At 40.1% G+C, this 26,168-nt stretch overlaps 4 long non-coding RNA genes across 4 annotated transcripts; 1 reads left to right on the forward strand and 3 right to left on the reverse strand.

Moving 5' to 3' along the window:
- Positions 1 to 1,176: 1,176 nt before the first annotated feature.
- Positions 1,177 to 3,533, forward strand: LOC144038870 (uncharacterized). The gene is made up of 9 exons (XR_013289299.1): positions 1,177 to 1,315; positions 2,048 to 2,099; positions 2,196 to 2,244; positions 2,488 to 2,561; positions 2,637 to 2,834; positions 2,912 to 3,030; positions 3,107 to 3,121; positions 3,222 to 3,313; positions 3,390 to 3,533. It is a non-coding gene; the product is annotated as an uncharacterized LOC144038870 (long non-coding RNA).
- On the reverse strand, positions 1,923 to 7,216 carry LOC144038871 (uncharacterized). Its single transcript, XR_013289300.1, has 4 exons — positions 6,968 to 7,216; positions 5,802 to 5,870; positions 3,370 to 5,035; positions 1,923 to 2,587 (listed from the first exon to the last, which is right to left on the reverse strand). It is a non-coding gene; the product is annotated as an uncharacterized LOC144038871 (long non-coding RNA).
- Positions 7,217 to 13,359: 6,143 nt separating this feature from the next.
- LOC144038656 (uncharacterized) lies at positions 13,360 to 16,132 on the reverse strand. The gene is made up of 3 exons (XR_013289259.1): positions 15,900 to 16,132; positions 14,734 to 14,802; positions 13,360 to 13,968 (listed from the first exon to the last, which is right to left on the reverse strand). It is a non-coding gene; the product is annotated as an uncharacterized LOC144038656 (long non-coding RNA).
- Positions 16,133 to 22,291: 6,159 nt separating this feature from the next.
- LOC144038657 (uncharacterized) lies at positions 22,292 to 25,064 on the reverse strand. Its single transcript, XR_013289260.1, has 3 exons — positions 24,832 to 25,064; positions 23,666 to 23,734; positions 22,292 to 22,900 (listed from the first exon to the last, which is right to left on the reverse strand). It is a non-coding gene; the product is annotated as an uncharacterized LOC144038657 (long non-coding RNA).
- Between the last annotated feature and the right edge of the window lie 1,104 nt (positions 25,065 to 26,168).

The raw sequence follows: 26,168 nt of genomic DNA on the forward strand, positions 1-26,168 counted from the left end.
ATAATGTGATAAAACAATAACCGTGCCGTTATAAAACGCGCATCAGTAAAGCCGCCAAGGAAATAATAGTTGGACAAAAAAGAAGAATCGTTGAGAATCCGTGTGAGTCAATCAAAGTCTGGTGAAAGTTCGGAGGAAAACGGAGAAGCAACTGAGACACGATGCAATACTGCCCTCCTGTGGATGAATGGAAATAGGATTGACTTGTTGGTGAGCCGTTCATTAATATATAAAACAATCGTTGCATTCGTACTTGTGTAGATTACATAGCTGACGACCAGGATGTGCATGCGTGAATTGAAAGTAATACCCATAAAAAAATTATATAATGGCTGGTGGGGAGGGGTGAAGGTTGGAGGCACTCGTGAGTAAATAACTAACTTGATTTCGGGAGAAGCGTACTCATCACCTTCATTAATTTTTGGTCACAGCAACGTGATCAGGTGGCACTTGTAATAAGATATCGACTACCGTACCGGTGGTAACGCGTTCGATTCCTACCCTTGCACTTATTTTCTATAATTTGAGAAATAATCTCATAAAAGATGAGGTGAGCTGGAATCGAACTCAGGTCTGTGGATACGATAACCTTTGTTACTGACCACTCGGACAATTTCCCCGCTGTGAGAAAGTCAAATTTATCGAGTTCGTACAGTAACTCGAGTTCGGAAGAAGCTACTCATCACCTTCATTAATTTTTGGTCAAAGCAACGTGATCAAGTGGCACTTGTAATAAAAGATCGACTCCCGTACCGGTGGTAACGCGTTCGATTCCCGCCCTTTCACTTATTTTCTATAATTTGAGAAATAATCTCATAAAAACTGAAGTGATCTGGAATCGAACTCAGGTCTGTGGTTACGATAACCTTTGTTACTAACCACTCGGCCAATTTCCTCGCTGTAGAAATTTTTTTTGGGTTCTATTCATAGAATCAAAGAGTGTATTAGTCAGCCGGCCATTTTCATTTTATGGGATAATTATGACATAGGGGACCGGAAATGGTAGTAGTGTTTGGGCTAATGGTTAGCGACATGGACTCTGGAACGGATGAGCGGGGTTCGAATACCGTCAAAAACTTTACTCATCAGGATTTTCTGTCCGAATGCAGTCGAAAACCTTTTTTTTTGTTCTCTTGTTTAAATAAAGCTTTAAAAGAAAAAAAAAAACACCACGTGATGACGTCATTACCGAAAACCTATTTAAACTGTGACTAATTGAGCGAGCGGTCTTTCTGTTCTTCGCCAGCATCACGTCGACGTCCTCCACCTGCTGTTCGCCTCATCTCGACAAGATGACCAAAAGCTTTGACAAGAGGTTTGTTTAAGATTCTTCTTACACTTGTAGTTTTAACTTTTAACATGTTCATTTTTTCAGCATTGTAAACACCTTGCTAGCATGCTAGCTAAAATGTTTGCTCAAACGTGGTCAATCAACGTCAACCGCGTGCTAAAATGACACCAACGCATTTATTTGACATGTTTGGAAATAAATGCTCGCGGTAAGTAAAGTACTTGCTTGTTAAAATTTTGTTATTAAACGCCAAACGGTACTTGGAAACGGAAGATCTTAAGTAACACGAAATACTTTTTCCCTTTCCAGCATCTGGAGAAAAACACCGTTTGGCAGAAGATAATTTTGCCAGCATTTGTACATTAACAACTTCAGTGAGAAACTGTTAACTTTCTTTCAACTTGTCCACAGGCTTGCATCTTGAAGCGAATGGACTCCCCTTGAAATCAAGTTGCTTACTTCCCCTACCTTTTAGCCCATGGCTTTAAAATACTTTCTTTTTTTCTTCTCTACACTGGCATGTTTCAAAGCTAACTATCTTATGTTACCGTGTCTTTCAGCCCAGGCCATCGACAAGATGTCCAGTCCAGCTCTGTTCTAGTCACTGGTGAGACACAAACACTCATACACGTTAAAATGTGATATCATGTTTTAATTTGTTTTAGCACATGGCGAAGATGACTAACAGAGGGTAAGGACATGTCAGGTGACTTACACTGACCATTTCTAACGTCCTGCTTTTTTGCATGTGTGCAGGTAAAAACGGCATTTTGACTTGAACCAGAGCTGCCTGAGGAACAAGAAATGTGTAAGAGGCTGGCTCATGGTTTTGAGCATGCTGCAAAACAAAATGGCTGACGTGAACATTTGATAAACATATTTGAACATCGCTCTCTTTTTGTAGTTTCCCCAAAGCTGCATTGAACTGCGCTTCACTCGGGACCCTCAAAAAGGTACATTTACCTTTTGTGCCGACACGTTAACCTTGTTTTTCCTTCTGCTTTTGTTCCCTAAATGATGCCGAAGCCTGTCTGGGCCCTGGAAAAGCTCAACCACTTTTTTTTTTTTTTTAAATTGTTGACACGTTAATAAACTGAAGTAGTAGCTGGACTGGTTGCTCATCTCTTGTTTGTGTTTCGGTTTGTCTGCTGCCAAACTGCAAAGAAGTGGAAGGTCACCTCAATGGTTTCTTTAAGGTCATCTTCCTGTGAATGCAGCTGCGTCATCACTGACAGTCCCAGAAACGAGTTGCAGGTCCTCTTCTGCACTGGTGGGCTTCATCTTCTGTCAAATTTGCTACATTACAAAAAATGAAACTCTTAACGTCCTTTTTTTTTTTTTGTAGATTCCACTTGACCAGGCAGTGACTTGTGTTCTTGGTGCAACATTGTTGCCATCAGCTTGAATGTTGTCGACTCGGCAAACTTCTCCTCGATGTTGTTCTGCCGCAGGCGCCGAGGAACATGGCGGGCTTCCTGGCGATGCAGCCGTGTGAGCGATTGGCCCAAATCCCACAAGACTCGTTGGCTCCCCTTCTGTGCTGGTGGCTTTCATCATATTTCAGAAACGTTTGCCGTTTGCAACAAGTTGACTTGACTCACTGATGTCGTTTTGTTTCAGGGCGGCACGATCTGCTCCCGCTGTTCAATGTTTTCTTCAAGGTCATCCATCTTCCTGTGAATGCAGCTGCGTCATCACTGACCAACCCAGAAATGAGTCTCAGGTCCTCTTCTGCACTGGTGGACTTCATCTGTCAAATTTGCTGCATTAAAGAAGAAAAAAAAACAAAACACTTGATGTCTTTTTTTGTTGTAGAGTCCACTTGACCAGGCAGTGGCTTTTGTCCAACACGTGTTCTTGTTGAGCTTGAAGTTGACTGTAAGTTTTAAATGTCAACTAGGCGAGCTTTTCCTCTGTTTTTCTGCTGCAGGCGCTGAGTAACATGGCGGGCTTCCTGGCAGTGCGGCTGTGTGAGCGATTGGCCCAAATCCCACAAAAGTCGTCGGATCCCCTTCTGTGCTGGTGGGTTTCAACATATGTCAAAAACGCTTGCTGCGCAACAAGTTGACTTGACTCACTGATGTCGTTTTTGTCTTAGGGCCGCACGATCTGCTCCCGCTGGCTCGCAACTTCACCTGCTGACCACAAGGAGACGGAAATCAAGTCCTACAACTACAAGTTTTTTTTTTTTTTAAGTCCAAGTTTGTTGTGTTAAAAAATAAAAAACTTAAAACAAAACACATATTTAAGTTTTTTGTTTGTGTTAAAAAAATAAAACTTAAAACAAAACACATCTTTAAGTTTTTTTTCATTTTGTCATTTCAACATGTGAACTTTTTCTTAACTCTTCTTGTAACATTACAAAACCTGCAAAAAAAAATTGACTGATTACTTTTCTAAACTGTTCTTGTAACATTAAAAATACCTCTTGAAAACTTTTATAAACAAAACTTTTGCAAAATAAAGGGGTGTGGCTAAATTGCATGGTGGGCATGGTTATGCAAATTATTGAGCAGGAAGCCATCTGATTGGTGGGTTCTGTAATGAGTGCTAGAATCTGATTGGCTGCCTCCATACATGGGCGTGGTTCATGCAAATTGATCAGCCTATATTTGCATAAGTGGGCGTGGTTTACACAAATAAGGCCCTAAATATGGTTTTGCGGCCAGCTGATTGGTCAATTCAGAGAGGGTGTGGTCAGTTATGCAAATTAATTTGCATGCAGCCAGCCAATTGGTCAATTCAGAGAGAGTGGAGACGGTTATGCAAATTAATTTGCATGCAGCCAGCCAATTGGTCAATTTGGAGAGGGTGTGGCCAGTTATGCAAATTCTTAAGGGTTTTTTTGTGTGTGTGTTTTTTTTTTGAAACATGTTGAAGCAAAAAAGCATTTCTGGGCTCTCGAATGGATTGCAAGTGGATTGTTCAGGTTGTTCTTGAAGATGTTTTGGCCCCTGGTCCGAGCAGGCTTCCTCGATTCATGTTGAAAATCCCGCCATCTGGCCTTGAGAATGAAGCGAGAAAGCCAGCTCGGACGTGAGGCCAAACGTCTTCAAGAACAATCCACGTGCAATCCATTCAAGGCCCTGAAAATACAAGCACAGTGCAGTTAGAAATCAAACACGGAGACGCTCATTTCACTTGAACAATATATTTGACTTGAGACAAGCGCTTTTTTGGACACACAAATCATTTCATGTTGGACTCAAGTTACAAAGACTGGTTGACAGGCTGTACATGGAAGCAGCAGCACACGGCACCATGTTGTGTGTGTGTGTGTGTGTGTGTGATGTCACATGAGCACAAATGAGCCATCATCTCCGAAAAGTCAACAAACACACTAACAGACAAGAACATCATTCAATGCTTCTGGACATTTGTTTGAATAGCATTATTTGAAAAAGTGGGCAAAAATAACATCCATTGATTGATTGCAAAAGACCTTCATGTTATTTCGCCAAACATTTTCAATCATTCAGCCACAACAATGTCATTTCATAAAGCACATGTTCACAAGCATTGAATGATGTTCTGCTGTGCGTGTGTCGGAAATCAAGCGGAGGTTCAAGCGCACTGAAAAGTGGCTTTGTGACATCACATACCTCAAGCACACAACATTCACCTTCAAATAGCGCGCACACCTGTCCAGAAGCAGCTTGCTGTCAATGGAGTGCAGAACCATCCGACATGTCCGAAAAGTCTTGAGTCTGTTGGCTGCGTGTGTGTCCAAGACCTCCTCCCATCCTGTCGGGAAACAAAAACAAAAGGAGTCAGTCATGCTCATTCACATCGAATTACTCACAACACAGCTCAGTCCGATGCTACCTAGCTCAACCAAAAATAGGAGAGAAAAAACCTCACTGAGTATTGATGCCAAATTGTCACTAAAATAACTCAGTTAAAAATCATTAACAAAGATTAGCATGTGGAATCATCAGTAAAAGCAGAAGCATTTTTAGCAAATCTTTTTTTAATTTTTTTTTTTTTACTTTTTCTATGTGCAGTCAAAGTAGCACACATCCTTTAATAGCCTGGCTGACTCATCTCTCTATAAGCCAAACGCAATTCATATAATGCAAACACTGCCACATGTGGAACCACACAACATGTACATCATTCAATGCTCCTGGAGAGGTTTTTTTGTACAAATAGTATTTATTTGAATAAGTAGGCAACATACTATCAACCTAATTTTTTTTTTTTTTAAATATATTTGAAAAAGTTGTTTTTATTTTGTTTGTAAGTTGTTTATATTTTCAAAAAAAAAATATATATATATATATATATATATATATATATATATTTTTTTTTTCAATCATTTGGGCCACACCAATGTGATTAAAATAAAATAAAATAAAAAAGCACATGTCCAGAAGCATTGAATGTTGCTCTGGTGTGTGTCCAAGTACATCAAGCGCAAGTCAGTGCACTGACAAATGGCAAAGTGGCATCAGACACACCTCCTCAAGCACACAGCATGACATCCTCGGTGTACAAAAAGTACACGCACCTGTTGAAAAGCAGCTTTCCAATCGCATGCTTGTAGCACAGACCCATCCATGTCCCAAACGGCCTCAACCTGTCAAGAAAACAGAAACGGAAGCGGTGAGTAATGCTCATTTGCATATCATATGTGGCAATTTGCATAAAATACTAGGCTTTCAAACAATTGAAATACTCCTAAATATTCGCGTCACTACTTGATAAATGTCATATTATTGAAGTTTTGAACACAGGCTGCCTGTTGATGATTTTTCATAGAATGTAAATGATACATGCAATGAGCAAGCAGGTCAGCGCATTCCAACCTAAGCCACGCCCATCACCCGCACAAGACCGCGCCTTCGCCAACCGCTGCTGCCCCGCCCTCTGGAAGTTATGCTGCATTCGAGGATTATCGGAAATCGGGAATGCCCCCCTGTACTCGGAAATCTCACGTTGGGGGGGAAAAAAAAGTACCCGACTTCACCGACGGACTACAATGTGACGTCACTCTAGAATGGCGACCCACATGGAAGCACAGACCGTGAATGGGAAAACACAATTTACACGAGTACAAAACTAGATAGCTTTCTTCATTCATAAATATTCGACATAACGCCACGTAAAACAACGTACGCGAGAGTATGCCGCTATCTCCCTGCATGAAATTATACGGTGAACTACTGAACTGTATGAAATGCTTATGATATAAGATAACAACAATAAATTATGTAAAATTGCGAGAAGGCAAGTTTTCTGGAGGTCAAAATGAGTTTTGAGGACCAAAATAGAAGGACAAATTTATCACTATCCACTATTTTTGGTTGTTTACTTTCGCCTCGAACACTTTCAGGTCGGAACTGAAAAAGCAAGTAGTATAAATTCTGACCATCCTCGATGCAGCATCAACTAATTCCACAAGGCATCAGGAATACTGACTCATTAGAACATTTTAAATGCTCAAAACTGGATTTTCTTGAATCCTGCTGTTATTTTTTTTGTATTTATTATTATTATTATTATCTCACACTTTCACGTTTTTGACAAGTAGACTAATAAACACATTTTGCATTGGACAATAGTATCGTGTCTCGTTATTTGATCGCTAAATAAGAAACGATGGTTCTTTTTAAACAAAAATATACTTTTAGAGGACCATGCAATAAAAACGTGGAAAAGTTGAGCACGAGTTACCTTTTCACAACACGTCGCCACTTTTCTTCAGGTGACGTGCGGGTAGACGGGCAGCAGCCGACGTAGAGACAACATTCCTTTAGTGTGGACGCCTCTGTGCATGTAAACAATCCAAAATTAGCTACTAACGTGAATTGGAGGCGACCATGTGCTCAAAACCAAACAAAAAACGCCAAGCCAAACAATTTCTCATTTTCGTTTCCGGTCAGTGTTTAACTTCCGGGTCGCAGCTGAATATGGGCTGTTTCTAATTATTTGGCCACTGTGTCTTTAACTTACGGAAGCGTATTGCATTCACTTGGGAAAAAAAACCTCCTGTTTTTCTGACTAATTTTTTTGGGTTGCTTTGTTTTTTGAGTAATTGTTTTTCTTTCTTGTTTTTCTGACTATTTTTTTTGGGTTGCTTTGTTTTTTTGAGTAATTTTTTTTCTTTCTGTTTTTCTGAATATTTTTTTCAGTTTTACTGAAAAAAAAAATTGTCAAAAAAAATATTCAGAAAAACAGGCTGAATTTTTTTTCAGAAAAACAGAGGAAAAAAATAATTTATAAAAACAGGAAAAAAAATATTCATAAAAACAGGAAAAAAAATAATTAAAAAAAACAGAAAAAAAATTATTCGGAAAAAGAGAGGGAAAAAAATATTTAAAAAAACAGGGGAAAAAATATTCAAAAAAAACAACGCTCCCCCAAAAAAATTAGTCAGAAAAACAGGACTTTTTTTTCAAGTGAATGCAATACGCTTCCGTAAAGTCTACCTTGAATATTGAATATATTCTGAATAGAGTAGAGTGCAGTGCGTGTCTGTGTTCTGACCACTAGACGGCGTCATCGCCTGCTTTTTTTATTATTATTTTCAACGTTTCTAAACAGTGCAGACGACTCTAATTGCACTTTTTGCGTCTTTTGTGGCTCCTTATGTAGTCCAAGACTCCAATATCTTGTCACCGGTGCTTCTGATTGTGGACATAATCGACAATAAAGCTTCCAACAGCAGGCCGGCGATCACTCATCACACAGACCTTAGTTCGCCATCTAACGAAAGCAACATTAAACCTTTCAAAACTTTTTCTATCCACTACTTTTGATTCTGTTGATAATGAAAATTAAAGTGCCCGCTTGTTTTGCTTCTGATTCTGCATCATCAATATTAAAAACAAACCACTTTAAAAAAAAAAAAAGCAAAATCAACATTCAGGCTTTTGAAAATAATCACTATTAAAGCTTTCCCCACTTATTCTGAACATAATTAACATTAAACCAGACACATATCCTGATTCTGGATATTATCAACATTAAAGCTTCCATCAGAAGGTCATCACTATACCTTCTACGTTGACCCCAAATCTACATTTCAGGTTTCTGGGCACAAACATTAAAGCTTTCTCTTCTTTGAACATAATAAGAATTAAAGCATCCACCACTCCAGATTTTGTATCTGATCAAATTTAAGCTACCAGCACTTCGCTTCTGGACATAAACAACATTAAAGTATATCAGTAGATCCCCACCTACCTTCTACTTGTATCCAAAATCAACATAAAAGTTTCTGAACGTTAAATATAAGCTTTCATTTCTTTGAACATAATCATCATTAAAGCATCCACCACTCATGATTCTGTCAGCCGTAATCTAAATCAACACTTAAGTGCTCTTTAAATGAAGTTGAGTTCTGTTTCACCTGGTGCAACTCTGTGAAAGCAAGAACCCTGATGATTTTTCAAGCTATTTCTACTCGACAAGCTGCAGTTAATTTCTTGGTTTTTACGTGGAGCGACCTTTCCCTGACTCGGAGTTCATGGCGAGCTAACCAGAGCGCATCCCTACAGACTTCTTTGACTTTGTCTGTCTTTGAGAAAGAGAGAAAAAGCACCAGGGCTCATTAATCATGGCCGCCAGATGAACCGGGGGGAGCTGTCCTACATGCCGCGGACCGCCGTCATAAATAACACCTTTTTCAAAAATAAGACCGTTGCATTACTCAAGAAGTGAAAATTAAAGCGGCAAGTGACAAACAAACTGTCGAGTGGTTGAGGCCTCGCTTGGGCTATTTAGGGGATTAGTTGGATTTAACAGGATGACAGACAAGTAGGTCTACTATTTACCTCTGCCAGGGATGTCATGTGATCTGTAGTTTGTTCTAGGATTTCATGCGGCACATTGATTTATAATATTTTTTTTGAACACATAGTTTACTTGGCCAAAAAAAAAAAATCATCTTGTCTACAAATCTAAATCGTCCTGTGGTTCTTTTTTAAGACAAAAAAACTAGTCAAGATAAAGCACAATTTTTTTTTGTCTTAAAAAAAGTAAAAACACAGGACGATTTATATTTGACTTTTTTTGGTGTTTTAACATCTTTTTGCATTTATTAAAATGGGAACTGCTTTAATTTAATGCGAATGTTTTTGTCATCATAGCATTATTGCGACATTGTGGTTAGCTGGTCTTTCTCGCATTTATCTGCAATTCAGGGCAGCACGGAGGCTGACTGGATAGCACGTCTGCCTCCCAGTGCAGAGGACGTGAGATCAAGTCCGGGCTTCGGCCTTCCTGGGTGGAGTTTGCATGTTCTCCCCGTGCTTGCGTGGGTTTTCACCGGGTACTCCGGTTTCCTCCCACATTCCAAAGAGATGCATGGCAGGTTATAATTGAACACTCCAAATTGTCCATAGGTGTGATTGTGAGTATGGTTGTTCATCTCTGTGTGCCCTGCAATTGACTGGCAACCAGTTCAGGGTGTACCCCGCCTACTGCCCGAAGCCAGCTGGGATAGGCTCCAGCACCCCCGTGACCCTTGTGAGGAAAAAGCGGTCAAGAAAATGGATGGATGGATCTGCAATTCATGGTTTGAGTCTGGTCGTTGACCTTCATGTTACTCTGACATTCTCCCACATTCTAAATTCTTTGTAAAGTTAGACATTTTATGCTGGCTCTGAGCAAAACCCTACTGTGTACAAGCCAAAAGGTAAGCAGAGCTGGATTAGGTCAGAAGTACTCCCTGTGATTAGCTTGTAAAAATAAGAAGCAAAGGCGGCGCAAATGAGGCGGACGGGTCTGGAGCGGGGTGCTGAAATAGTATTTTTATTAAATACTTTCAAGATCCAAGTCTGAAGAATAACAAAGCTAAGGATGAAGACCAACTAACACTCAGACAAACACTTTATAGTCGTCAATTCAAATGGTTGTTATTTCATTGTACATCATGATCATGCAAAAGAAAAAATAAATCTCCAGCGTCCGCGTGAAGGCTGGGTACGGTAAGGTCAGGTCAGGAAAGGATGGTGGGGAAGGGGAGAAAAAAGCGCAGCCCAAATATCATACCATAAACAACGCAGGGGGGAAAAACATCAAGGGCCTCATACCAAGCGTCGGCTCCAGCATCCTTTTTTTCCCCCTTCAGTTTGTTTTTTGCTTTTTTTTTGGTTACAAAAAAAACGTTTCTTTTTCATGTCACCTAATCAACATTCGAGATGGAGGAAATCTCAAAAGATGCAAGTATTGTCATCGTCATAATAATATTAACACTAGTAGAGCTCCATCCTCATTCAGGTAGGTACATGGTAGAAATGCGTAACTGAAACATGCATAATAATAACTAGTGCTCCTGCTTGCTAGCGCTCTTTTAGAGAATCTGCCCCAAAACCCCTCCAGAACCGAGCAGGCGCAATTCTTTTTAAAACCACCAGGGGGTGGATTCTAGGTCGCAATCGTAATCAAATCCGTGCATGTATGTGTGTGTGTGTGTGTGTGTCGCGTTCACTTCCTTGCCTCACTTCCTGCGGGTCACGTGCAGAACTCCAGCTTGGCAACTCGGCAAAAAAATGACAAAAAGTTGACGGCTGACAACAAATGGTCGCAAAAAATAAATGGTGGCGACATCAAAGGTCAGGAGGGGTACGACAGGTGCTAAGCTGTGAGAAAGGAGAGCACACAACATTGTGGGGTGGGTGCAGATCACACAAAATAATGAGGTCGTGTCAAGCACAATGTTTTGGACCAGATCACAACACTGTGGGGTGGGAACACATAACATTGTGGAGTGGGTGTGGATTAAGTTTTGGGCCAGTGTGTATCACACAACATTTTGAGCCGGATTGGATCACAACACTGTGGGGCGGGTGCACCTATAGTCAGATGGGTGGGGATCCCGCAACGTTGTAGGGTGGGTGGGGATCATAGCATTATGGGACAGGAGGAGAATACAACACTGTAAGGCGCTGCGGCCCACACAACTTTGTGGGCTAGGTACAGATAAAAAAAAAATGGTATAAGTGTAGATCACAGCATTGTGGGACGGGTGGTGATTATACTACATTGTGAGGTGGTGCATACCAAACAATATTGTGGTAGTGTGGCTCACACAGCATTGTGGTGTGGTTGAAGATCACACAATTGTGGGACAGATGAGGATCACACAACATTGTGAGACGGTTTAGACCTCACAATGTTTTAGGGCGGTATGGGGGTGGGTGGGGTGAATATCACAACATAGTGGAGTGGCTGCAGGTCACAACATAATGGGTAACAGGTGGGGAATCACAACTTTGTGAGGTGGGACAGATCACACAATATCATTGGGTGGGTGCAGATCACAACATTGTGCGGTGAGCTCAAATCGCACAACATTGTGGCGGTGTGGCTCACACTACATAGTGGGGTGGGTGCAAGTCACACAACATTGTGGGGCGGATATGTTACACAGCACCAGACGTGCATGTTATATGATGTTTAAAAAGTGGAGGGAAGCAAAACTTAAAAGAAAAAAAAAAGAAAAGAAAAATGGAACCATGGAAACTGTCTCAATGGAGCAGTTGAGGTGCACAGGATGCATGTACATATGATACACGTTTCGACATACATGTATACACACACTGCATTTACACAGTGAGAAGGAACAAACCAGGCCCCAACAGGACGGGAAGGCGAAGGACGGACGTACGGACGAGGCAGTCAGGGCACGCATGCAAATCGCCTGACGTGGGGCAGCCCCCCACCACCCTCTCGGCAGCGCCCTCTACCCGCCACGTCCCCCCTCTGCTGCATACGGACAAGACAGGACAGGACGTACGCGGGAAGCGTTTTTAAAGTCACAATTAAAAAAATCCCTCTTCTGAATTTTGTTTCCCTTCTAAAATGCGCTTTGTAAAAAGTAGCCAGTTGGACGAAAAAAAACAGGAGGAACCAAAAAAAAGCAAGGTAAAGGCTCGTCACAGGACGCTAAAAACACAACACGAGCTTCAATCGGCCTTCCAAAAGTCGTCGGATCCCCTTCTGTGCTGGTGGGTTTCAACATATGTCAAAAACGCTTGCTGCGCAACAAGTTGACTTGACTCACTGATGTCGTTTTTGTCTTAGGGCCGCACGATCTGCTCCCGCTGGCTCGCAACTTCACCTGCTGACCACAAGGAGACGGAAATCAAGTCCTACAACTACAAGTTTTTTTTTTTTTTAAGTCCAAGTTTGTTGTGTTAAAAAATAAAAAACTTAAAACAAAACACATATTTAAGTTTTTTGTTTGTGTTAAAAAAATAAAACTTAAAACAAAACACATCTTTAAGTTTTTTTTCATTTTGTCATTTCAACATGTGAACTTTTTCTTAACTCTTCTTGTAACATTACAAAACCTGCAAAAAAAAATTGACTGATTACTTTTCTAAACTGTTCTTGTAACATTAAAAATACCTCTTGAAAACTTTTATAAACAAAACTTTTGCAAAATAAAGGGGTGTGGCTAAATTGCATGGTGGGCATGGTTATGCAAATTATTGAGCAGGAAGCCATCTGATTGGTGGGTTCTGTAATGAGTGCTAGAATCTGATTGGCTGCCTCCATACATGGGCGTGGTTCATGCAAATTGATCAGCCTATATTTGCATAAGTGGGCGTGGTTTACACAAATAAGGCCCTAAATATGGTTTTGCGGCCAGCTGATTGGTCAATTCAGAGAGGGTGTGGTCAGTTATGCAAATTAATTTGCATGCAGCCAGCCAATTGGTCAATTCAGAGAGAGTGGAGACGGTTATGCAAATTAATTTGCATGCAGCCAGCCAATTGGTCAATTTGGAGAGGGTGTGGCCAGTTATGCAAATTCTTAAGGGTTTTTTTGTGTGTGTGTTTTTTTTTTGAAACATGTTGAAGCAAAAAAGCATTTCTGGGCTCTCGAATGGATTGCAAGTGGATTGTTCAGGTTGTTCTTGAAGATGTTTTGGCCCCTGGTCCGAGCAGGCTTCCTCGATTCATGTTGAAAATCCCGCCATCTGGCCTTGAGAATGAAGCGAGAAAGCCAGCTCGGACGTGAGGCCAAACGTCTTCAAGAACAATCCACGTGCAATCCATTCAAGGCCCTGAAAATACAAGCACAGTGCAGTTAGAAATCAAACACGGAGACGCTCATTTCACTTGAACAATATATTTGACTTGAGACAAGCGCTTTTTTGGACACACAAATCATTTCATGTTGGACTCAAGTTACAAAGACTGGTTGACAGGCTGTACATGGAAGCAGCAGCACACGGCACCATGTTGTGTGTGTGTGTGTGTGTGTGTGATGTCACATGAGCACAAATGAGCCATCATCTCCGAAAAGTCAACAAACACACTAACAGACAAGAACATCATTCAATGCTTCTGGACATTTGTTTGAATAGCATTATTTGAAAAAGTGGGCAAAAATAACATCCATTGATTGATTGCAAAAGACCTTCATGTTATTTCGCCAAACATTTTCAATCATTCAGCCACAACAATGTCATTTCATAAAGCACATGTTCACAAGCATTGAATGATGTTCTGCTGTGCGTGTGTCGGAAATCAAGCGGAGGTTCAAGCGCACTGAAAAGTGGCTTTGTGACATCACATACCTCAAGCACACAACATTCACCTTCAAATAGCGCGCACACCTGTCCAGAAGCAGCTTGCTGTCAATGGAGTGCAGAACCATCCGACATGTCCGAAAAGTCTTGAGTCTGTTGGCTGCGTGTGTGTCCAAGACCTCCTCCCATCCTGTCGGGAAACAAAAACAAAAGGAGTCAGTCATGCTCATTCACATCGAATTACTCACAACACAGCTCAGTCCGATGCTACCTAGCTCAACCAAAAATAGGAGAGAAAAAACCTCACTGAGTATTGATGCCAAATTGTCACTAAAATAACTCAGTTAAAAATCATTAACAAAGATTAGCATGTGGAATCATCAGTAAAAGCAGAAGCATTTTTAGCAAATCTTTTTTTAATTTTTTTTTTTTTACTTTTTCTATGTGCAGTCAAAGTAGCACACATCCTTTAATAGCCTGGCTGACTCATCTCTCTATAAGCCAAACGCAATTCATATAATGCAAACACTGCCACATGTGGAACCACACAACATGTACATCATTCAATGCTCCTGGAGAGGTTTTTTTGTACAAATAGTATTTATTTGAATAAGTAGGCAACATACTATCAACCTAATTTTTTTTTTTTTTAAATATATTTGAAAAAGTTGTTTTTATTTTGTTTGTAAGTTGTTTATATTTTCAAAAAAAAATATATATATATATATATATATATATATATATATATTTTTTTTTTCAATCATTTGGGCCACACCAATGTGATTAAAATAAAATAAAATAAAAAAGCACATGTCCAGAAGCATTGAATGTTGCTCTGGTGTGTGTCCAAGTACATCAAGCGCAAGTCAGTGCACTGACAAATGGCAAAGTGGCATCAGACACACCTCCTCAAGCACACAGCATGACATCCTCGGTGTACAAAAAGTACACGCACCTGTTGAAAAGCAGCTTTCCAATCGCATGCTTGTAGCACAGACCCATCCATGTCCCAAACGGCCTCAACCTGTCAAGAAAACAGAAACGGAAGCGGTGAGTAATGCTCATTTGCATATCATATGTGGCAATTTGCATAAAATACTAGGCTTTCAAACAATTGAAATACTCCTAAATATTCGCGTCACTACTTGATAAATGTCATATTATTGAAGTTTTGAACACAGGCTGCCTGTTGATGATTTTTCATAGAATGTAAATGATACATGCAATGAGCAAGCAGGTCAGCGCATTCCAACCTAAGCCACGCCCATCACCCGCACAAGACCGCGCCTTCGCCAACCGCTGCTGCCCCGCCCTCTGGAAGTTATGCTGCATTCGAGGATTATCGGAAATCGGGAATGCCCCCCTGTACTCGGAAATCTCACGTTGGGGGGGAAAAAAAAGTACCCGACTTCACCGACGGACTACAATGTGACGTCACTCTAGAATGGCGACCCACATGGAAGCACAGACCGTGAATGGGAAAACACAATTTACACGAGTACAAAACTAGATAGCTTTCTTCATTCATAAATATTCGACATAACGCCACGTAAAACAACGTACGCGAGAGTATGCCGCTATCTCCCTGCATGAAATTATACGGTGAACTACTGAACTGTATGAAATGCTTATGATATAAGATAACAACAATAAATTATGTAAAATTGCGAGAAGGCAAGTTTTCTGGAGGTCAAAATGAGTTTTGAGGACCAAAATAGAAGGACAAATTTATCACTATCCACTATTTTTGGTTGTTTACTTTCGCCTCGAACACTTTCAGGTCGGAACTGAAAAAGCAAGTAGTATAAATTCTGACCATCCTCGATGCAGCATCAACTAATTCCACAAGGCATCAGGAATACTGACTCATTAGAACATTTTAAATGCTCAAAACTGGATTTTCTTGAATCCTGCTGTTATTTTTTTTGTATTTATTATTATTATTATTATCTCACACTTTCACGTTTTTGACAAGTAGACTAATAAACACATTTTGCATTGGACAATAGTATCGTGTCTCGTTATTTGATCGCTAAATAAGAAACGATGGTTCTTTTTAAACAAAAATATACTTTTAGAGGACCATGCAATAAAAACGTGGAAAAGTTGAGCACGAGTTACCTTTTCACAACACGTCGCCACTTTTCTTCAGGTGACGTGCGGGTAGACGGGCAGCAGCCGACGTAGAGACAACATTCCTTTAGTGTGGACGCCTCTGTGCATGTAAACAATCCAAAATTAGCTACTAACGTGAATTGGAGGCGACCATGTGCTCAAAACCAAACAAAAAACGCCAAGCCAAACAATTTCTCATTTTCGTTTCCGGTCAGTGTTTAACTTCCGGGTCGCAGCTGAATATGGGCTGTTTCTAATTATTTGGCCACTGTGTCTTTAACTTACGGAAGCGTATTGCATTCACTTGGGAAAAAAAACCTCCTGTTTTTCTGACTAATTTTTTTGGGTTGCTTTGTTTTTTGAGTAATTGTTTTTCTTTCTTGTTTTTCTGACTATTTTTTTTGGGTTGCTTTGTTTTTTTGAGTAATTTTTTTTCTTTCTGTTTTTCTGAATATTTTTTTCAGTTTTACTGAAAAAAAAAATTGTCAAAAAAAATATTCAGAAAAACAGGCTGAATTTTTTTTCAGAAAAACAGAGGAAAAAAATAATTTATAAAAACAGGAAAAAAAATATTCATAAAAACAGGAAAAAAAATAATTAAAAAAAACAGAAAAAAAATTATTCGGAAAAAGAGAGGGAAAAAAATATTTAAAAAAACAGGGGAAAAAATATTCAAAAAAAACAACGCTCCCCCAAAAAAATTAGTCAGAAAAACAGGACTTTTTTTTCAAGTGAATGCAATACGCTTCCGTAAAGTCTACCTTGAATATTGAATATATTCTGAATAGAGTAGAGTGCAGTGCGTGTCTGTGTTCTGACCACTAGACGGCGTCATCGCCTGCTTTTTTTATTATTATTTTCAACGTTTCTAAACAGTGCAGACGACTCTAATTGCACTTTTTGCGTCTTTTGTGGCTCCTTATGTAGTCCAAGACTCCAATATCTTGTCACCGGTGCTTCTGATTGTGGACATAATCGACAATAAAGCTTCCAACAGCAGGCCGGCGATCACTCATCACACAGACCTTAGTTCGCCATCTAACGAAAGCAACATTAAACCTTTCAAAACTTTTTCTATCCACTACTTTTGATTCTGTTGATAATGAAAATTAAAGTGCCCGCTTGTTTTGCTTCTGATTCTGCATCATCAATATTAAAAACAAACCACTTTAAAAAAAAAAAAAGCAAAATCAACATTCAGGCTTTTGAAAATAATCACTATTAAAGCTTTCCCCACTTATTCTGAACATAATTAACATTAAACCAGACACATATCCTGATTCTGGATATTATCAACATTAAAGCTTCCATCAGAAGGTCATCACTATACCTTCTACGTTGACCCCAAATCTACATTTCAGGTTTCTGGGCACAAACATTAAAGCTTTCTCTTCTTTGAACATAATAAGAATTAAAGCATCCACCACTCCAGATTTTGTATCTGATCAAATTTAAGCTACCAGCACTTCGCTTCTGGACATAAACAACATTAAAGTATATCAGTAGATCCCCACCTACCTTCTACTTGTATCCAAAATCAACATAAAAGTTTCTGAACGTTAAATATAAGCTTTCATTTCTTTGAACATAATCATCATTAAAGCATCCACCACTCATGATTCTGTCAGCCGTAATCTAAATCAACACTTAAGTGCTCTTTAAATGAAGTTGAGTTCTGTTTCACCTGGTGCAACTCTGTGAAAGCAAGAACCCTGATGATTTTTCAAGCTATTTCTACTCGACAAGCTGCAGTTAATTTCTTGGTTTTTACGTGGAGCGACCTTTCCCTGACTCGGAGTTCATGGCGAGCTAACCAGAGCGCATCCCTACAGACTTCTTTGACTTTGTCTGTCTTTGAGAAAGAGAGAAAAAGCACCAGGGCTCATTAATCATGGCCGCCAGATGAACCGGGGGGAGCTGTCCTACATGCCGCGGACCGCCGTCATAAATAACACCTTTTTCAAAAATAAGACCGTTGCATTACTCAAGAAGTGAAAATTAAAGCGGCAAGTGACAAACAAACTGTCGAGTGGTTGAGGCCTCGCTTGGGCTATTTAGGGGATTAGTTGGATTTAACAGGATGACAGACAAGTAGGTCTACTATTTACCTCTGCCAGGGATGTCATGTGATCTGTAGTTTGTTCTAGGATTTCATGCGGCACATTGATTTATAATATTTTTTTTGAACACATAGTTTACTTGGCCAAAAAAAAAAAATCATCTTGTCTACAAATCTAAATCGTCCTGTGGTTCTTTTTTAAGACAAAAAAACTAGTCAAGATAAAGCACAATTTTTTTTTGTCTTAAAAAAAGTAAAAACACAGGACGATTTATATTTGACTTTTTTTGGTGTTTTAACATCTTTTTGCATTTATTAAAATGGGAACTGCTTTAATTTAATGCGAATGTTTTTGTCATCATAGCATTATTGCGACATTGTGGTTAGCTGGTCTTTCTCGCATTTATCTGCAATTCAGGGCAGCACGGAGGCTGACTGGATAGCACGTCTGCCTCCCAGTGCAGAGGACGTGAGATCAAGTCCGGGCTTCGGCCTTCCTGGGTGGAGTTTGCATGTTCTCCCCGTGCTTGCGTGGGTTTTCACCGGGTACTCCGGTTTCCTCCCACATTCCAAAGAGATGCATGGCAGGTTATAATTGAACACTCCAAATTGTCCATAGGTGTGATTGTGAGTATGGTTGTTCATCTCTGTGTGCCCTGCAATTGACTGGCAACCAGTTCAGGGTGTACCCCGCCTACTGCCCGAAGCCAGCTGGGATAGGCTCCAGCACCCCCGTGACCCTTGTGAGGAAAAAGCGGTCAAGAAAATGGATGGATGGATCTGCAATTCATGGTTTGAGTCTGGTCGTTGACCTTCATGTTACTCTGACATTCTCCCACATTCTAAATTCTTTGTAAAGTTAGACATTTTATGCTGGCTCTGAGCAAAACCCTACTGTGTACAAGCCAAAAGGTAAGCAGAGCTGGATTAGGTCAGAAGTACTCCCTGTGATTAGCTTGTAAAAATAAGAAGCAAAGGCGGCGCAAATGAGGCGGACGGGTCTGGAGCGGGGTGCTGAAATAGTATTTTTATTAAATACTTTCAAGATCCAAGTCTGAAGAATAACAAAGCTAAGGATGAAGACCAACTAACACTCAGACAAACACTTTATAGTCGTCAATTCAAATGGTTGTTATTTCATTGTACATCATGATCATGCAAAAGAAAAAATAAATCTCCAGCGTCCGCGTGAAGGCTGGGTACGGTAAGGTCAGGTCAGGAAAGGATGGTGGGGAAGGGGAGAAAAAAGCGCAGCCCAAATATCATACCATAAACAACGCAGGGGGGAAAAACATCAAGGGCCTCATACCAAGCGTCGGCTCCAGCATCCTTTTTTTCCCCCTTCAGTTTGTTTTTTGCTTTTTTTTTGGTTACAAAAAAAACGTTTCTTTTTCATGTCACCTAATCAACATTCGAGATGGAGGAAATCTCAAAAGATGCAAGTATTGTCATCGTCATAATAATATTAACACTAGTAGAGCTCCATCCTCATTCAGGTAGGTACATGGTAGAAATGCGTAACTGAAACATGCATAATAATAACTAGTGCTCCTGCTTGCTAGCGCTCTTTTAGAGAATCTGCCCCAAAACCCCTCCAGAACCGAGCAGGCGCAATTCTTTTTAAAACCACCAGGGGGTGGATTCTAGGTCGCAATCGTAATCAAATCCGTGCATGTATGTGTGTGTGTGTGTGTGTGTCGCGTTCACTTCCTTGCCTCACTTCCTGCGGGTCACGTGCAGAACTCCAGCTTGGCAACTCGGCAAAAAAATGACAAAAAGTTGACGGCTGACAACAAATGGTCGCAAAAAATAAATGGTGGCGACATCAAAGGTCAGGAGGGGTACGACAGGTGCTAAGCTGTGAGAAAGGAGAGCACACAACATTGTGGGGTGGGTGCAGATCACACAAAATAATGAGGTCGTGTCAAGCACAATGTTTTGGACCAGATCACAACACTGTGGGGTGGGAACACATAACATTGTGGAGTGGGTGTGGATTAAGTTTTGGGCCAGTGTGTATCACACAACATTTTGAGCCGGATTGGATCACAACACTGTGGGGCGGGTGCACCTATAGTCAGATGGGTGGGGATCCCGCAACGTTGTAGGGTGGGTGGGGATCATAGCATTATGGGACAGGAGGAGAATACAACACTGTAAGGCGCTGCGGCCCACACAACTTTGTGGGCTAGGTACAGATAAAAAAAAAATGGTATAAGTGTAGATCACAGCATTGTGGGACGGGTGGTGATTATACTACATTGTGAGGTGGTGCATACCAAACAATATTGTGGTAGTGTGGCTCACACAGCATTGTGGTGTGGTTGAAGATCACACAATTGTGGGACAGATGAGGATCACACAACATTGTGAGACGGTTTAGACCTCACAATGTTTTAGGGCGGTATGGGGGTGGGTGGGGTGAATATCACAACATAGTGGAGTGGCTGCAGGTCACAACATAATGGGTAACAGGTGGGGAATCACAACTTTGTGAGGTGGGACAGATCACACAATATCATTGGGTGGGTGCAGATCACAACATTGTGCGGTGAGCTCAAATCGCACAACATTGTGGCGGTGTGGCTCACACTACATAGTGGGGTGGGTGCAAGTCACACAACATTGTGGGGCGGATATGTTACACAGCACCAGACGTGCATGTTATATGATGTTTAAAAAGTGGAGGGAAGCAAAACTTAAAAGAAAAAAAAAAGAAAAGAAAAATGGAACCATGGAAACTGTCTCAATGGAGCAGTTGAGGTGCACAGGATGCATGTACATATGATACACGTTTCGACATACATGTATACACACACTGCATTTACACAGTGAGAAGGAACAAACCAGGCCCCAACAGGACGGGAAGGCGAAGGACGGACGTACGGACGAGGCAGTCAGGGCACGCATGCAAATCGCCTGACGTGGGGCAGCCCCCCACCACCCTCTCGGCAGCGCCCTCTACCCGCCACGTCCCCCCTCTGCTGCATACGGACAAGACAGGACAGGACGTACGCGGGAAGCGTTTTTAAAGTCACAATTAAAAAAATCCCTCTTCTGAATTTTGTTTCCCTTCTAAAATGCGCTTTGTAAAAAGTAGCCAGTTGGACGAAAAAAAACAGGAGGAACCAAAAAAAAGCAAGGTAAAGGCTCGTCACAGGACGCTAAAAACACAACACGAGCTTCAATCGGCCTTCCAAAAGTCGTCGGATCCCCTTCTGTGCTGGTGGGTTTCAACATATGTCAAAAACGCTTGCTGCGCAACAAGTTGACTTGACTCACTGATGTCGTTTTTGTCTTAGGGCCGCACGATCTGCTCCCGCTGGCTCGCAACTTCACCTGCTGACCACAAGGAGACGGAAATCAAGTCCTACAACTACAAGTTTTTTTTTTTTTTAAGTCCAAGTTTGTTGTGTTAAAAAATAAAAAACTTAAAACAAAACACATATTTAAGTTTTTTGTTTGTGTTAAAAAAATAAAACTTAAAACAAAACACATCTTTAAGTTTTTTTTCATTTTGTCATTTCAACATGTGAACTTTTTCTTAACTCTTCTTGTAACATTACAAAACCTGCAAAAAAAAATTGACTGATTACTTTTCTAAACTGTTCTTGTAACATTAAAAATACCTCTTGAAAACTTTTATAAACAAAACTTTTGCAAAATAAAGGGGTGTGGCTAAATTGCATGGTGGGCATGGTTATGCAAATTATTGAGCAGGAAGCCATCTGATTGGTGGGTTCTGTAATGAGTGCTAGAATCTGATTGGCTGCCTCCATACATGGGCGTGGTTCATGCAAATTGATCAGCCTATATTTGCATAAGTGGGCGTGGTTTACACAAATAAGGCCCTAAATATGGTTTTGCGGCCAGCTGATTGGTCAATTCAGAGAGGGTGTGGTCAGTTATGCAAATTAATTTGCATGCAGCCAGCCAATTGGTCAATTCAGAGAGAGTGGAGACGGTTATGCAAATTAATTTGCATGCAGCCAGCCAATTGGTCAATTTGGAGAGGGTGTGGCCAGTTATGCAAATTCTTAAGGGTTTTTTTGTGTGTGTGTTTTTTTTTTGAAACATGTTGAAGCAAAAAAGCATTTCTGGGCTCTCGAATGGATTGCAAGTGGATTGTTCAGGTTGTTCTTGAAGATGTTTTGGCCCCTGGTCCGAGCAGGCTTCCTCGATTCATGTTGAAAATCCCGCCATCTGGCCTTGAGAATGAAGCGAGAAAGCCAGCTCGGACGTGAGGCCAAACGTCTTCAAGAACAATCCACGTGCAATCCATTCAAGGCCCTGAAAATACAAGCACAGTGCAGTTAGAAATCAAACACGGAGACGCTCATTTCACTTGAACAATATATTTGACTTGAGACAAGCGCTTTTTTGGACACACAAATCATTTCATGTTGGACTCAAGTTACAAAGACTGGTTGACAGGCTGTACATGGAAGCAGCAGCACACGGCACCATGTTGTGTGTGTGTGTGTGTGTGTGTGATGTCACATGAGCACAAATGAGCCATCATCTCCGAAAAGTCAACAAACACACTAACAGACAAGAACATCATTCAATGCTTCTGGACATTTGTTTGAATAGCATTATTTGAAAAAGTGGGCAAAAATAACATCCATTGATTGATTGCAAAAGACCTTCATGTTATTTCGCCAAACATTTTCAATCATTCAGCCACAACAATGTCATTTCATAAAGCACATGTTCACAAGCATTGAATGATGTTCTGCTGTGCGTGTGTCGGAAATCAAGCGGAGGTTCAAGCGCACTGAAAAGTGGCTTTGTGACATCACATACCTCAAGCACACAACATTCACCTTCAAATAGCGCGCACACCTGTCCAGAAGCAGCTTGCTGTCAATGGAGTGCAGAACCATCCGACATGTCCGAAAAGTCTTGAGTCTGTTGGCTGCGTGTGTGTCCAAGACCTCCTCCCATCCTGTCGGGAAACAAAAACAAAAGGAGTCAGTCATGCTCATTCACATCGAATTACTCACAACACAGCTCAGTCCGATGCTACCTAGCTCAACCAAAAATAGGAGAGAAAAAACCTCACTGAGTATTGATGCCAAATTGTCACTAAAATAACTCAGTTAAAAATCATTAACAAAGATTAGCATGTGGAATCATCAGTAAAAGCAGAAGCATTTTTAGCAAATCTTTTTTTAATTTTTTTTTTTTTACTTTTTCTATGTGCAGTCAAAGTAGCACACATCCTTTAATAGCCTGGCTGACTCATCTCTCTATAAGCCAAACGCAATTCATATAATGCAAACACTGCCACATGTGGAACCACACAACATGTACATCATTCAATGCTCCTGGAGAGGTTTTTTTGTACAAATAGTATTTATTTGAATAAGTAGGCAACATACTATCAACCTAATTTTTTTTTTTTTTAAATATATTTGAAAAAGTTGTTTTTATTTTGTTTGTAAGTTGTTTATATTTTCAAAAAAAAATATATATATATATATATATATATATATATATATATTTTTTTTTTCAATCATTTGGGCCACACCAATGTGATTAAAATAAAATAAAATAAAAAAGCACATGTCCAGAAGCATTGAATGTTGCTCTGGTGTGTGTCCAAGTACATCAAGCGCAAGTCAGTGCACTGACAAATGGCAAAGTGGCATCAGACACACCTCCTCAAGCACACAGCATGACATCCTCGGTGTACAAAAAGTACACGCACCTGTTGAAAAGCAGCTTTCCAATCGCATGCTTGTAGCACAGACCCATCCATGTCCCAAACGGCCTCAACCTGTCAAGAAAACAGAAACGGAAGCGGTGAGTAATGCTCATTTGCATATCATATGTGGCAATTTGCATAAAATACTAGGCTTTCAAACAATTGAAATACTCCTAAATATTCGCGTCACTACTTGATAAATGTCATATTATTGAAGTTTTGAACACAGGCTGCCTGTTGATGATTTTTCATAGAATGTAAATGATACATGCAATGAGCAAGCAGGTCAGCGCATTCCAACCTAAGCCACGCCCATCACCCGCACAAGACCGCGCCTTCGCCAACCGCTGCTGCCCCGCCCTCTGGAAGTTATGCTGCATTCGAGGATTATCGGAAATCGGGAATGCCCCCCTGTACTCGGAAATCTCACGTTGGGGGGGAAAAAAAAGTACCCGACTTCACCGACGGACTACAATGTGACGTCACTCTAGAATGGCGACCCACATGGAAGCACAGACCGTGAATGGGAAAACACAATTTACACGAGTACAAAACTAGATAGCTTTCTTCATTCATAAATATTCGACATAACGCCACGTAAAACAACGTACGCGAGAGTATGCCGCTATCTCCCTGCATGAAATTATACGGTGAACTACTGAACTGTATGAAATGCTTATGATATAAGATAACAACAATAAATTATGTAAAATTGCGAGAAGGCAAGTTTTCTGGAGGTCAAAATGAGTTTTGAGGACCAAAATAGAAGGACAAATTTATCACTATCCACTATTTTTGGTTGTTTACTTTCGCCTCGAACACTTTCAGGTCGGAACTGAAAAAGCAAGTAGTATAAATTCTGACCATCCTCGATGCAGCATCAACTAATTCCACAAGGCATCAGGAATACTGACTCATTAGAACATTTTAAATGCTCAAAACTGGATTTTCTTGAATCCTGCTGTTATTTTTTTTGTATTTATTATTATTATTATTATCTCACACTTTCACGTTTTTGACAAGTAGACTAATAAACACATTTTGCATTGGACAATAGTATCGTGTCTCGTTATTTGATCGCTAAATAAGAAACGATGGTTCTTTTTAAACAAAAATATACTTTTAGAGGACCATGCAATAAAAACGTGGAAAAGTTGAGCACGAGTTACCTTTTCACAACACGTCGCCACTTTTCTTCAGGTGACGTGCGGGTAGACGGGCAGCAGCCGACGTAGAGACAACATTCCTTTAGTGTGGACGCCTCTGTGCATGTAAACAATCCAAAATTAGCTACTAACGTGAATTGGAGGCGACCATGTGCTCAAAACCAAACAAAAAACGCCAAGCCAAACAATTTCTCATTTTCGTTTCCGGTCAGTGTTTAACTTCCGGGTCGCAGCTGAATATGGGCTGTTTCTAATTATTTGGCCACTGTGTCTTTAACTTACGGAAGCGTATTGCATTCACTTGGGAAAAAAAACCTCCTGTTTTTCTGACTAATTTTTTTGGGTTGCTTTGTTTTTTGAGTAATTGTTTTTCTTTCTTGTTTTTCTGACTATTTTTTTTGGGTTGCTTTGTTTTTTTGAGTAATTTTTTTTCTTTCTGTTTTTCTGAATATTTTTTTCAGTTTTACTGAAAAAAAAAATTGTCAAAAAAAATATTCAGAAAAACAGGCTGAATTTTTTTTCAGAAAAACAGAGGAAAAAAATAATTTATAAAAACAGGAAAAAAAATATTCATAAAAACAGGAAAAAAAATAATTAAAAAAAACAGAAAAAAAATTATTCGGAAAAAGAGAGGGAAAAAAATATTTAAAAAAACAGGGGAAAAAATATTCAAAAAAAACAACGCTCCCCCAAAAAAATTAGTCAGAAAAACAGGACTTTTTTTTCAAGTGAATGCAATACGCTTCCGTAAAGTCTACCTTGAATATTGAATATATTCTGAATAGAGTAGAGTGCAGTGCGTGTCTGTGTTCTGACCACTAGACGGCGTCATCGCCTGCTTTTTTTATTATTATTTTCAACGTTTCTAAACAGTGCAGACGACTCTAATTGCACTTTTTGCGTCTTTTGTGGCTCCTTATGTAGTCCAAGACTCCAATATCTTGTCACCGGTGCTTCTGATTGTGGACATAATCGACAATAAAGCTTCCAACAGCAGGCCGGCGATCACTCATCACACAGACCTTAGTTCGCCATCTAACGAAAGCAACATTAAACCTTTCAAAACTTTTTCTATCCACTACTTTTGATTCTGTTGATAATGAAAATTAAAGTGCCCGCTTGTTTTGCTTCTGATTCTGCATCATCAATATTAAAAACAAACCACTTTAAAAAAAAAAAAAGCAAAATCAACATTCAGGCTTTTGAAAATAATCACTATTAAAGCTTTCCCCACTTATTCTGAACATAATTAACATTAAACCAGACACATATCCTGATTCTGGATATTATCAACATTAAAGCTTCCATCAGAAGGTCATCACTATACCTTCTACGTTGAC

The sequence above is a fragment of the Vanacampus margaritifer genome, chromosome 18, assembly GCF_051991255.1.
Source record: "Vanacampus margaritifer isolate UIUO_Vmar chromosome 18, RoL_Vmar_1.0, whole genome shotgun sequence".
Classification (NCBI taxonomy): Eukaryota; Metazoa; Chordata; class Actinopteri; order Syngnathiformes; family Syngnathidae; genus Vanacampus; species Vanacampus margaritifer.